This window comes from Balaenoptera borealis (genome assembly GCF_965194805.1).
Source record: "Balaenoptera borealis genome assembly, chromosome: 1".
Lineage (NCBI taxonomy): Eukaryota > Metazoa > Chordata > Mammalia > Artiodactyla > Balaenopteridae > Balaenoptera > Balaenoptera borealis.
Window position 1 is genome coordinate 48,015,485 of NC_138860.1, and position 13,701 is coordinate 48,029,185.

Sequence of the window (13,701 nt, forward strand, 5' to 3'; positions counted from 1 at the left end):
TTTATCCTATTGTTTGTTACTCAAATATAAAAATACAATTGATAGCTTTATATTGGCCTTGTATCTAGCAATCCAAAAACCTTGCTAAATTCACTTATTATTTCTAATACTTTGAAATTTCTTTTAGATTTCCCATCTATACAATAAGGTCATTTGTACACAAAAACTGTTCTGTTTTTTGGGGGGTTTTTTCCTTTTAAATAGCTTTCAGTTCTTTTTTTCTCAGCCTGCATTGTTTAGAACTTCTTGTTAAATGATAAATAGAAGTGGTGATAGTAGACATTGTTATCTTGTTCTTGATCTCAGAGGAACGCTTTTCAACATTTCACCATTAAGGATGTTTGCTGTACATTTTCTATGTTTACCTTTTATCAGATTAAGGAATTTCCTTTATACTCTTAGTTTGTTAAACGTGTTTTTTTTTTTTTTTTTTTAAAGATTTATTTATTGATTGGTTACTATGCTGGGTCTTCGTTTCTGTGCTAGGGCTTCCTGTAGTTGTGGCAAGCGGGGGCCACTCTTCATCGCGGTGCGCGGGCCTCTCACTGTTGTGGCCTCTCTTGTTGCAGAGCACAGGCTCCAGACGCGCAGGCTCAGTAGTTGTGGCTCACGGGCCCAGCCGCTCCGCGGCATGTGGGATCTTCCCAGGCCAGGGCGCGAACCCCCGTGTCCCCTGCATTAGCAGGCAGACTCTCAACCACTGCGCCACCAAGGAAGCCCCCTAAAAGTGTTTTTTTAAATTATGAATAGATGTTGGAATTGGTTATGATTTTTCTGCGTCTTTTGAAATGCTCATATGACTTTTCTATTTTGCACATCATATGATATTATTTTGTTAGTGTGCTGCATTACATTGATTAATTATTAAATACCAAACCAACCTTGCATTCATGGTATAAACTCAATTTGGTTGTGCTATTATCTTTTTAACTATCAGTGAATTTAGTTTCTAATACTATATTTAGAATTTTTTCATCTATGTTAATGTTCTTTTTTTTTTTTTTTTCCTTTAACATCCTTGTCAGGATTTATTATCAAGAGCATACTGGATTTAGAAAACAAGTTGGGAAGTATTTCTCTTCTTCTATTCTCTGGAGGGATTGTTTTAAGTGTTATTTCATCTTTACATGTTTGGAATAATTTACCAGTGAAGCCATTTGGACCCGATATTTTTGGTGGGTGGAGGGGGTGGGTAGGATAGGAGAAGACATTTTAATAGCATACTCAATATCTAAAATAAATATAGAACTATTTAAATTTTCTGTTTCTTTTATAGTCAGTTTTGGCAACTTGTGTTTTTTAAGGAACTTGTTGATTTCATCTAAATTTCAAATTTATTGGTATCGAGTTATTCATAATAACCTCTTATTCTCTTTTTAATGATTGCAGGAACTTTATTCATTCCTGAGACTAGTATTTTCTTTTTTTACTTACTAGGATCTATCAGTTTAATTAATTGTTACAAATTACCAGCTTTTGGCTTTGTAGTTTTTCTCTATTATTTGTTTATAATGTCATTTATTTCTGTTTTATTATTTTCTTCCTTCAACTTTGAGTTTGATATTCTGTTCCACTTTTTGATATAAAATCTTAGATAATTGATTTCAGCCATTTCCCCCCTAATATATATGTTTAAGGACATAAATTTCCCTCTAAATGCCACGTTAGCTACATCCTATGAGTTTCGATGTGCCATGTCATTATTATTATTATTCAGCTCAAAATATTTTCTAATTTCTGTTGTAATTTCTACTTTGTCCCATAGGTTATTTACAAGTATGTGTTTAATTTCCAAAGATTTGGGGGTTTTATAATGATGTTTGTCATTATACAGTTCTTTATTATAATGTTATTTAAAAGGTAATTAATGGGACCTTAGGAAATATAATGTTTATTATTGTGATTGTTTTGCTTGGATCATGGAGTCTGTCCATGGATGGAGGTGAGAAAGAGGACCCTGTGGTTTGATCAGTTTGGAAAGGGTTGGCTGGCTCCACAACCTCTCTGACCTGGTACCCTGAGGGTGTACTACAGGAGCAGCAATGGCCTTTCAATAGCAGAGAACAGTCATCAGAACTGGCCCCTTTAGACTGAGTAACAACCCTTGGATTTCTGGACTTACCATGACATGGGGACCCAGAAAATGAAAAACATTCTCAAAATAAAGCAGGATAGATGTTTGGTGTCATATTACTACAAAAATTATGTGACCTTAAGTTATTCTCCAAGCTGGAGAAACAGGATATAACATTTTTCATTTGATATCATATTTCACTTGATATTTAGGAGACATAAATATAACTTAGTCTCCCTACTGTGTTAATAATATCCATAGCTGATATTTACTATCTCTCAAGCACTTTTCTCAGCATTTTGCCTTTGTTACTTCAATTAGTCCTCATACCTGTTATCCCCATTTTCAAATGAAAAAAGTAAGGCACTGCAATAGTAGGTGACTTGTCCAAAGTCATTCAGCTGCTGGTGGAGCCTGGATTTAAACTCAGGATGTCTGGCACTAGAGCCGATGCCCCTAACCATTGTGTATACTATAGTAAGTGCTAATTTGGAGTTTTCTAGGTTGCAGTGACATTTTAAGTGCTCAGTATATATTGACTCATTTAATCTTTATAATAACCCTATGAGGTACGTAGTTTTACTATCATTCTATCTTATAGGTGAGCACACAAAAGCACAGGGAGGTTCAGTTACTTACTTAAGATCACACAGCTAGTAAGTGGCAGAGCTGAGATTCAAACATGGGCAGTCTGGCTGCAGAGTCTTTGTCTTCACTATTATGTAATACTGCCCCTCAAACCGTATTGACTTATCAAAGACATGGCCTGTCAAACACATCAGTTCATGCTGTATTATATTTTCAAATTAACATTCACCCAGACTTGATAATTATGTCAGTAATGGTGACATTTATTTCTGAATGAATGCTTTGCTCATAAATAAAGTTCCTTCCAATTTTTAAAATTTAAAAACAATTTATAGGCATAATAGAAATAACCTACAAATAATAGTGTTTAGGACAAATATAATTACACAAATATACACATTATAGTCTTAGTTTGAATTCTATGACAAAAAGAAATGACTTATAGATAACATCAACTGAGGGAAAGAAAACTTCAATTTGCCCTAAGTTATGCACCTAGGTTATTTTTTCCATGGCTGCAACCTGAATTATTAAAGTTTAAAAGTTAAACTTTAATGTTAAACCACTCAGGGACTTCATAAATATGCTGTAGTGACAAGGCTTATTCGGTGTTAGTTCCACATGAAGGGGAAAGGGTCCATTTTCATCCAAGTCCAGAGACAGGGTCACCTGTCTAATATTCAGGTAAACTTAGTGACTGCAAAGCTGAACATTCCTCTCCCCACACATCACATTTTTTTAGCTGTCCAGTAAATTATACAGAATTGAAGTCCTTAACTTGCTTGTAAGTGTTAGCATGCCACAATTTTAGGTATAGAGCTTTCAATGCTTTATCCAATCATATTTGACTGAAGTAATAATTGTTTTCTGCTAAACTTTCACTTTTGTTCTTTGGTGTGTGTTCACTATACCCATTTGTTAACCACAAAGGGTATGCTTTTCCAAAGCAAGAATTAATACTGACTCAAACTGATTTCATGGAAAAGTCATTCCAAGAAGTAATTTGACATCAGAGTATTCACTGAATACAAGAATGACATTTTCTTTCAAAGAGCTGGATGGTCTTTTAGATATCCAGTTTTACATGCACATCAGTAGAACTTCTTAGGCATAAGGCACCCTTGTTTTGTTTTTAATAGCATCTGAACATTTGTGCTAATGGAAGCATTGGTCACTTATTCTGGAATGAGTTGTGGAAAGGACAGTCTGAATACAAAGGACCTCTGTGACATAACTGAGATCTTAGCAATGAAAGTACTCCAGGCTATAAAGCAGGAATAGCAATACAATCACTGCATCAGGCAAATAAGTGAAAATATTCCACATGGCTTCCTAAGTAGAAAAAGAAAATAAGCACTTCTAAAGAATTCTTCTCACTATGTCACAAAATGAAGGTCAAAGCAAACTGCTAAAGTTTGGGAAATAAAAAACAGCAAAATGTAAAAAAAAAAAAAAAGAAAGTAAGTAACATACTTTGGAAATTGGCACCATGGTAACTCCCAATAGCCAGAGTGCTTCAAGACAAAAAAACCCATTAAATTATTGTTATGGACTGAATGTTTGTGCTCTCCCCTGCCACCCACACACAAATTTTATATGTTGAAGCCTTAATTCCCAGTGTGATGGTACTTGGCACTGTGGCTTTTAGGAGATGATTAGGGTTAGATGTGGTCATGCTGGTGGGGCCCTGGTCTGATGGGATTAGTGCCCTTATAGGAAGAGACACTGGAGAGCAAGTGCTTCCGCCCTTCTCTCTCCATAGTTCTCTCTCTCTGGCTCCCTGTTTCTCTCTCTCTTCCATGTGAGGACACAATGAGAAGGTGCCTGGCTGCAAGCCAGTTTCTTTTTCTGGAACTTCTGTCTTAAGACAGCTCATTATAAAAACATCATATCAGTGTCTGTTGAGTGCATGAAAGAATCATTGTTATCAGGCTGCCGTCCTGATCAATCTTATCCCTTCATCTGAGACATACAATTACACAGCAGCACTGGAGCTACAGAAAATAGAACGTTTCCCCCTGCTGAGGCAGTACAGCCAAGGAAAGAGTCCTTCTTACACAGGCAGGGTCAGTGACACACAAAGAATAAGTTCACATGTGTGCCTGATTTCATGCATAAGTGATGTATCTTTTATATTCCAGATCACCTGAAGTTAAAGACCAAGGTTTTTTGTTTTGATTTTGTTTTAAATATTGATACCAGGATGGGGGCTCCACTGGTTGTCAGTGGAGCCAGCCCTGTGACTGGAGCGTTAGAACTTTCAGTCCCACCTTCCGCCCTCCCACCACCCCCAGCAGGGGTGAGGGAATGGAGATGGAGTTTAATCATCAGTAGTCAATGATTTCATCAGTCATGCCTATGTGATGAAGCCTCCAATAAAACTCAAAAGGAAGGGGTTCAGGGAGCTTCCCAGTTGGTGAACACATGGAGATGCTGGGAGAGTGGCACTCAGGGAGAGGGCATGTAAACTCCAAGCTCTTTCCCCATACCTGTATTATGCATCTCTCCTACCTGGCTGTTTCTGAGTTATATCCTTCTATGATAAACTGGTGATCTAGTAAGTAAAATGTTTCTCTGAGTTCTGTGAGCCGCTCTAGCAAAATTAATCAAACCTAGGAGGTGGTCGTGGGAACCTCTACTTTATAGCCAGTTGGTCAGAAGTACAGGTAACACCTAGATTTGGGACTGGAGTCTGAAGTCCAAGGAGGGAGTCACTGGAACCTCCAATCTAGCTGGTTGGTCAGAACCACAGGTAACAGCCTGGGTTTGTGACTGGTGTCTGAAGTGTGTGTGGGGTGTGTGTGTGTGTGTGTGTGTGTGTGTAAGGGGGTGGTAATCTTATAGGACTGAACCCTTAACCTGTGGAATCTGATGCTATCTCCTGATAGTGACAGAATTGAGTTGAATTCTTGGACACACTCTTCTGGTGTCCAAGAATTGTTTGTTGGTGTGGGGAATTTACCCCCCTCACCACTATGTTGGAAATTGGGTCTCAGAACACCCAAAAGAGGAAGACAAAAATTTGAATAAATAATTACAATAAAGTAAGATGGGATATGACATAAGAAATACAAAAGTAACTGGAAGTTATTGAAGGGAATATTAAATAACTGGAAGTTATCTAAGCATGGAAGTAACATGATAATATTTTCAAATTTGAAAAATGAATCACAAATGGAAGAGAGCCATTTAGAAAGTTGGTGGCTATCATCCCAATAGGAGATAGATAATGATGGATAAGGGGATGGAGAAACATGGCAAACTCAAGACATACATATGAGGTAGAATAAGTACCTCCTGGGTTTATTTCTTGAGTTTAGAAGATTACGAAGACAATAGGAAAGAAATCTCTAGATTCTAGATTGAGCGACTGGGTTAATGGTGACGTCATTTAAGGAAATACTGGAAGAAGGATACATTTGGGGGTAAAGTTTGAATATGCTGAGTTCAATTTTCAACAAGTTCAGTTTTGGTCATAATGACTGTGTTAGATGCAAAACAAAGCATAATGTCTGACCTTGAGGGTTCATACTCTAAGAGGAAAATAATGAACATGTTATTGTATTCAGCATAATAAAAGACTAAATAGAGACACAGAATGTTGAAATAGGATACGTGAGGTTATGAATAAACTCTAAATCTCAGTGACTTAACCAACAAAAATTTATTTCTTGCTTATATGAACTCTAATGCAGGTTGAAAGGACTTTACAGAGCAAAACACCCCTCCCCCAATACGTGGTATGTCTAGGCCATTTCCATCTTGTGGTTCTGCCATCTCATCACAAGACCTCCATAGTTACCAACAGAAGAGCGCATTAGAAGGTCATGTACCAGCTCTTAGGTGTTTTAGGCCAGAAGTGGCACACCTCACTTCCACTCATGGCTGTTTGACCAGAAGAAGTCACATGGCCCTACCTCATTAGAAGGGAGCTGGAAAATGTAGGGCATCAAAAGACTACTCAGTGAGGAGCAAGAGTTTGAAATGAGAGTGGTTCAATAACTATATGGGAGAGCCAAGAAATCCTTCACAGGGAGGTCACATTTATGCTGAGATTTGAAGAAAGTCTAGGAGTCGGCCATGTGATGAGTACAGAGGAAAGACTTTGTAGGCTAAGGGAACGACATGTGTGTGGACAAGCTCGAGACATTACAGATATCTGGGGAATGGCAAGAAGACATTTGTTAGAGTACAGGGTTTCAGGGAAGTAGAAGAAAATAAGGTGATGATAAAGATTGGGGAGGGCATGAATATCATACTAAGGAGGTTGTATTCTGATCTGTAGGCAAGGGTGAGCCATCGGTAGTTCTTAGGTAAATAAATAACTCTATCAGATTGGTGAGGAAAAATGACTAAGAAGAGGAGAGACTGGAGGCAGGAAAACCATCTAGAAGACTGTCATATAGTCCACAAGAGAGAAGAAGAGATAAATCTACTTAGAAGGTAAAATGGGTAGGACTTGGAAAACTTTTGACATGTAAGGGTGAGGGAGAAGGAGATGTGGAGAAGAAATTTGAGGTTTCTGGCTTGGTCACTTCAAAGGATAGTGAAGCCACGAATAGAGGTAGGGAAAACAGTCATTGGAACAGATATAAGAGTAAAATAATTGTTTCTACAGTTAGACATTTGAGACACCAGGATCATCTTTTGCTGGAGTTTGTTAACCAAGAATTTTTCTATAACTATGTTGTAATAACATTTTTCTTTAAAAAAAAATTTTTTGCTTACGGAAACACTGAAGGAGGAGGCTTTGTTATTGACTAAAACCACCCCTCTTATTTGAGTCTTAGCCCAGTTTCTATTGCCTACTAGATCCCGGTGTGCTTGGAGCATGGAAGCATCTGGAGCAACCACATTTCCTTATTTAAGCCAAAACAAGTTAACTCATCTGTGGCTTATCTCATATCCGCCCTGTAGATCTCATGGGAGGATATAGCCCTTATTATTAAAATAATGTGTAGAAAACAAAAATAGCATGGAAAGGAGTTTCAGAACACGATCTTTATAGTTGCTTTTCAAAATAACTTACTCATATAAAGTTAATGTAAGTTAATGTTTTGTGGTTAAATATTGCTTGGTTTTGATAAAGTATCTTTGTTAAGCTTTTATTTTTTTTGTATTTTTATGTGCATTCATTTAAGTTGGGGGGAATCTTTTCTGTAATAAGAAGAGAAACATTTAGATGCTGTTTTTTCCTCTGTAACTTGTGGTAAGGCACTTGACCTTTTGACAATTAAGCCCTTGACTGTGATGCAGGATAATAGTGTTCAACTCTCCTATGAGAATATTTTTGAAACTTATTCAATCAAAGGTGTTAAAACACTGTTGTGCCCTTAGGTGAAATGTATTTGTAAATACTAAGTATGAATAATTAATGTTACTTATTTTGAATACAGTAATTTATTTAGTCCTGATATTTAGCCATCTTCTATTATATATTTGGTGCTGAGGATAAAAAGATAAACAACACATGGTTCCTACCTTCAAGGAATTCTTCCTTTTAGCAGAGAAGGTAAACCATAACATCAAAGAGTCAATATAGATAAGTACAATTTCATGAATGGTCAAGTGAATCACTAGAGGGAAAAAAAAAAGTGAAAGTGAAAAAAAATCAATAGAAAAGTGACCTGAGCTAGTTGTTCTAAAAAACTTCAAGAATCTTGATTGACTCTCTTTTTTAACTAATAATAAGTTATAGTAATTTTCAAAGCTTCCACTTGTTGGCAAGTTATTTGAAGCAGGTCATATTTTTCAACTTAGTGTCCTATTTATCACAAGGAAGTGGTGAAGAGAATTGGTCCTGGATGTGAACCTCCTAAATTTAATTACTGGTGTGTGACTTTGAGCAAGCTTCTACTCCATTTAATGCCTCAGTTTCTTCATCTGTAAAATGGAGTAATAATAGCAAAACTTCATAGAGTGGTTGAGGACCGAACAAGTTATACATGCAAAGTACCTAAAAGTGATTGGCACTTATTAAGCATTCAGTAAGTGCTAGCTGTTATTATTAGCCACACCTCCTAGTATAATGTTTTGCATACAGTAGATATATGCTCTTTGGATTAAACTAGCAGACACTTGGGCATAATCCAGAATTAGGTAAAAGTATCCATTCAACTGTCACTGTTCTTGACAAAAACAAATATAAATTCTGGAAAGATTTCACCTCATGAAGAAATGAGGAAAGAGATGAAAACTAAATGTGGACCATGAAAAAGTTCTTCAGAACTTAGGAAGTGAACAGTATCTTTAACATGTCATGGGAGGGACTTCCCTGGTGGTCCAGTGGTTAAGACTCTGCTCTTCCACTGCAGTGGGCACGGGGTCGGTCCCTGGTCAGGGAACTAAGATCCTGCATGCTGCGCAGGTGCAGCCAAAAAGAAAAAAGAAAAAAACCAAAAAACCACATGTCATGGGAGCAGGAAAAATGCCAGTCTAATAGCCCTGATGCCTACCTACCTAATGTCTAGCACATAGTAGATTCCCCATAAATACTTGTTAACTGACAATCCAATGGGGGTTGGAGGCAAAACATAATTCTGAAATTATGTAGCATTATTCAGAAGAAAATTTCCATTTTTGGCCTCTGCCATAAAATACAAGAAGATGTATTTTCTATGAAACAGTATCAGAAAACCATAATGAGAAAAAAATGGGGCATTGTTAGTCCAAGCACCAGCGATAAAACACTTGTTACCACCTGTGATGACTCTGAAAGTGTTTATTGAAGGCAAGGCCTTAGCAGATGTCATATCTGCTGCAATAGATCTTAAGCAGGTGTGGGGTAGGAGTGGAGGGTACAAGGAGTCAAAAACTGTCAGGCAGACTGGCTGCTTCTAAATGTTCATTTATATTGTCCAAACCCTGGATAGTGAATATGTGTGGTAATGAATTCTAGGGATGTTAGATCAGAAGGCAGGAACATAATTTTAGATTGGGCTGAATTTATCACTTGGCATGTATCCAGGAGAGATTCTGGATTCAGTGCGCTAACTCAAGCAGCTGAGAATAGTTCTAATTGTTGGCTTTGATTTAATGGTATTCTATGCTGAGTTAAGTTGAGATAACAGAAATTCCTTGGTACATATGAAGCAGTGATTCTCAGCTCTGTTTGACCTCATGCCCCCTCTTTATGATAATTGTTTTGTAATATCCCCTTTGTTCTCAAATGAAATTCATATTTAATTTAACCTACTTATACATATTATTTTCTTAAATCAATATAATATTCTAACTGTAACATAACAAATAAAAGGAAAATATTATTTCAATGTATGAATGCTTAAGCACAACTCTACCAGAAGACACAGCAGCAAAGTAGTCATATGTCTACATCTATATGTGGAACTGCCTTGAGTACAACAGCTCTAAATGTAGACTGATACAGATGTATTGTTTTGAAGATAAAAGTTCACAGGCAGTATCGTAATTGGTGACATAATTTTTCCAAAATAATGAAACAAGTCTTGGTGAAGTTCTGAACAAAACAGGATAGTAATAGCTTCACTGACATGATTCTTGCTTTCCAGAAAATTTAGTGTATATTAAAACCTCACAAAAGCTCCTGGATTTTTCCAAAAGACCCTGTGCCATTTACTGAGGTAACTGTACACTGGGGAAAGAGAAATATTCTTCATGCATTATTGGACATGTAGCTCTGAGCTGCCATGAATCCCTGAGACCCCAGAACTTAACTATGGTCACTCAGTCGAGTGTGACTTACACAGGTCATGTCATAAACGCGGTTGGGCTCAGGTCCATCTTACAGTGGGTCCTGACATGTACAAACCCACCCTATGTTTACTTCCACTATTCCAAAGTGTATAATTGGAATAGTACACTCAGCAGTTGGTAGAATTCTAGTATTGGTTCCCAATCCAAGTAGGCTATTACAATAGAAAAGATCAAGTAGGGGACTCCCTGGCGGTCCAGTGGTTAGGACTAGGTGCTTCGACAGCTGTGGCCCGGATTCAATCCCTGGTTGGGGAAATAAGATCTCCCAAGCGGCCAAAAAAAAAAAAAAAGAAAAAAGAAAAGGTCAAGTAGAACATCCTTCCCAATCAAAACAGCAAACCTAAAACACTACTGAATTTCAGGGAGAATTGTTGAAATTAGTGCTTGAAAGGGTTTAAAAGACTTGAAACAAACAACCAGCACAAGAGTACTAGTCCTCATCTTATCTCCACTGAATTTGACATTTGCCTGTGCAGAAGACAAATAGGTTCTCGCGTCATAAGCTTAATCAGGAAGAGTATATAGTTGCACCTTTGATCTCTTTACTGAGTCAAATCAACAAAATACCACATCTTGTATGCAGCTATTGATTTGATAAATGCATTTTTTTTCTGTCTTAATAAGCTGAGAACACTAGAAGCACCTTGCTTTCACTAATGTGGACAGCAGTACACCTTCACTATCTTGGTAAGCAGATGTCATGTGTGCCAAAGGATGGAAGATAAGTCCCATAAAGGTGCATGGTCCTGCCACCTCAATAAAGTTTCTGAGATTCCAGTTGTTTTGTTTGTTTTTTTGTTTGTTTGTTTTAAAATATTTATTTATTATTAATTTGTTTTTGGCTGCATCGGGTCTTAGAGGCAGTACTCGGAATCTTCGTTAAGGCATGCGGGATCTTTCGTTGAGGCACACGAGCTCAGTAGTTGTGGCACGCAGGCTTAGTTGCTCTGCGGCATGTGGGATCTTAGTTCCCTGACCAGGGATCAAACCCACGTCCTCTGCATTGGAGGGCGGATTCTTTACCACTGAGCCACCAGGGAAGTCCCTGAGATTCCAGTTGTTTGAGTCACATGAGGATATTCTTTCCAAAAAGAAATATACAATCACGCACCTTGCAATTCTACTTTGAGAGAAAGGCACAACACTCGGTGGCATGGTTTGCATTTTGTAGGTAATATGTGCCATAGTTGGGTGTACATCTCTGACCTTTCCTGAGTAACCTATAAAACCACTGACATTGAATAAACCTAGAGTAAGAGAAGGATGTCAGCTGCTCCAGGCTTCAATGCAAGCACCTGGTCCTTAATATACAGAAAATAAAATGGCAATTGACATATCTGTGACTAATTTGGAGTGCTGTGTAGAAACTTGTGGCAGGCCTATCAAAGCTCCTTCGGATTTTATCACAATGTCATTCTCTCTTCAGCAAATAACTACTCTCCTTTTCATATATATCCCTTAATTTGTTATTGGGTCCTGATAAAGATTAAACACCTGACCACAGGACATTAAATGATTAATTAGCCTGGTTACTCATCACAAACTGGGTGTTTTCTTACCTAATCCATCACAGTGAAAAGCTGGGCATGACCAGAGCACTCCATCATTAAGTGGAAGCAGCAGTTGAGTTTGGTCTGAAGCAGGTCCTTAAAGGACAGGTAAGTTGTGTGAACAGGTGGCTCACTCTTGCATTGCACTTATGCTATACACTGGCTCCTTTCCCTGAACCCACACATATGGCCTCATGGAAATCCAGTATTGTCAGTTAACTGAGGAAGAGAAATTCAAGCCTGATCTAAATAGTTTTTGGAGTGTGTGCTGGTACTGGCAAGAAGCAGACTGCCACAGAATTAGAACTCCAAGTGGGGGTGGGAATGGGAGGGATTGGATAAAGGTGGTCAAAAGGTACAAAACTTCAGTTGTAAGATAAAAGTACTAGGGATGTAGGGATTTCCCTGGTGACGCAGTGGTTAAGAGTCCACCTGCCAACGCAGGGGACACGGGTTCAAGCCCTGGTCCGGGAAGATCCTACATGCTGGGGAGCAACTAAGGCCGTGCGCCACAACTACTGAGCCTGTGCTCTAGAGCCCGCGAGCCACAACTACTGAAGCCCGCGTGCCTAGAGCCCGTGCTCCGCAACAAGAGAAGCCACCGCAAGGAGAAGCCTGTGCACCGCAACAAAGAGTAGCCCCCGCTTGCCACAACTAGAGAAAGCCCGTGCGCAGCAACAAAGACCCGACGCAGCCAGAAAAAAAAAAAAAAGTACTAGGAATGTAAATGTACAACATGAGGACTATAGTTATCATTGCTGTGTGATATGTTTGAATGTTGCTAAGAGAGTAAATCCTGAAAGTTCTTGTCACAAGGAAGAAAAATTTCTCTCTCTCTCTTTTTTTTGTATCTAAATAAGATTATGGATGTTAACTAAACTTATTGTGGTAATCATTTCACCATATATGTAAGTCAAGTTATTATGCTGTACACCTTAAACTCATACAGGGCTGTATGTCAATTATATCTCAATAAAACTGAAAAAAATAGAAAAGAAAATTTTAAAAGAAACCACTGTTAAGCAGAAAATAAATAAATAAATAAATTTATAAATGCACCAAAAGAAAAAAAAAAGAATTAGAACTCCACCCAGAAGTGGCCGGGAAAAACAATTCCACTCCTGGTGGGAAGAGCTTTAGGCAGCAATATGGGTTATCTGCTTTGCCTGGAAGGATAGGTGGCCAAAGGTTAAAATCAATAGTGATTTATGGCACTACCCTTTAGATGAATGGTCAGGGACTGGACAGAAGGCCCATTGAGAGAATTGATAACAAGGAGATTTGGTTAAGCTACACATATGAAGCTCTCAGCCTAGATTCAGAATATGAGGGTATTTGTGTTCCATGTAAATGATCAACCAACTCTCCACCCCACCCCACATTAGAGAAAGTTCTAAATAATCAGGTGGACAAATTGATCTGCTCTTTGGATATAATCAGTCCCTTTCTCCAGCCACTCTAATGAATATTTAATAGGCTCAAGTACAAATTACCAATGATGGCAATAATGGAGATTATGTATGGGCTCATCAAAATGTACTTCCTCTTATCAAGGCTGATTTAGTGATTGCTACTCTTTTTTTTTTTTTTTTTTTTATAAATTTATTTATTTATTTATATTTTATTTTTGGCTGTGTTGGGTCTTCGTTTCTGTGCGAGGGCTTTCTCCAGTTGTGGCGAGCGGGGGCCACTCTTCATCGCGGTGCGCGGGCCTCTCACCGTCGCGGAGCACAGGCTCCAGACGCGCAGGCTCAG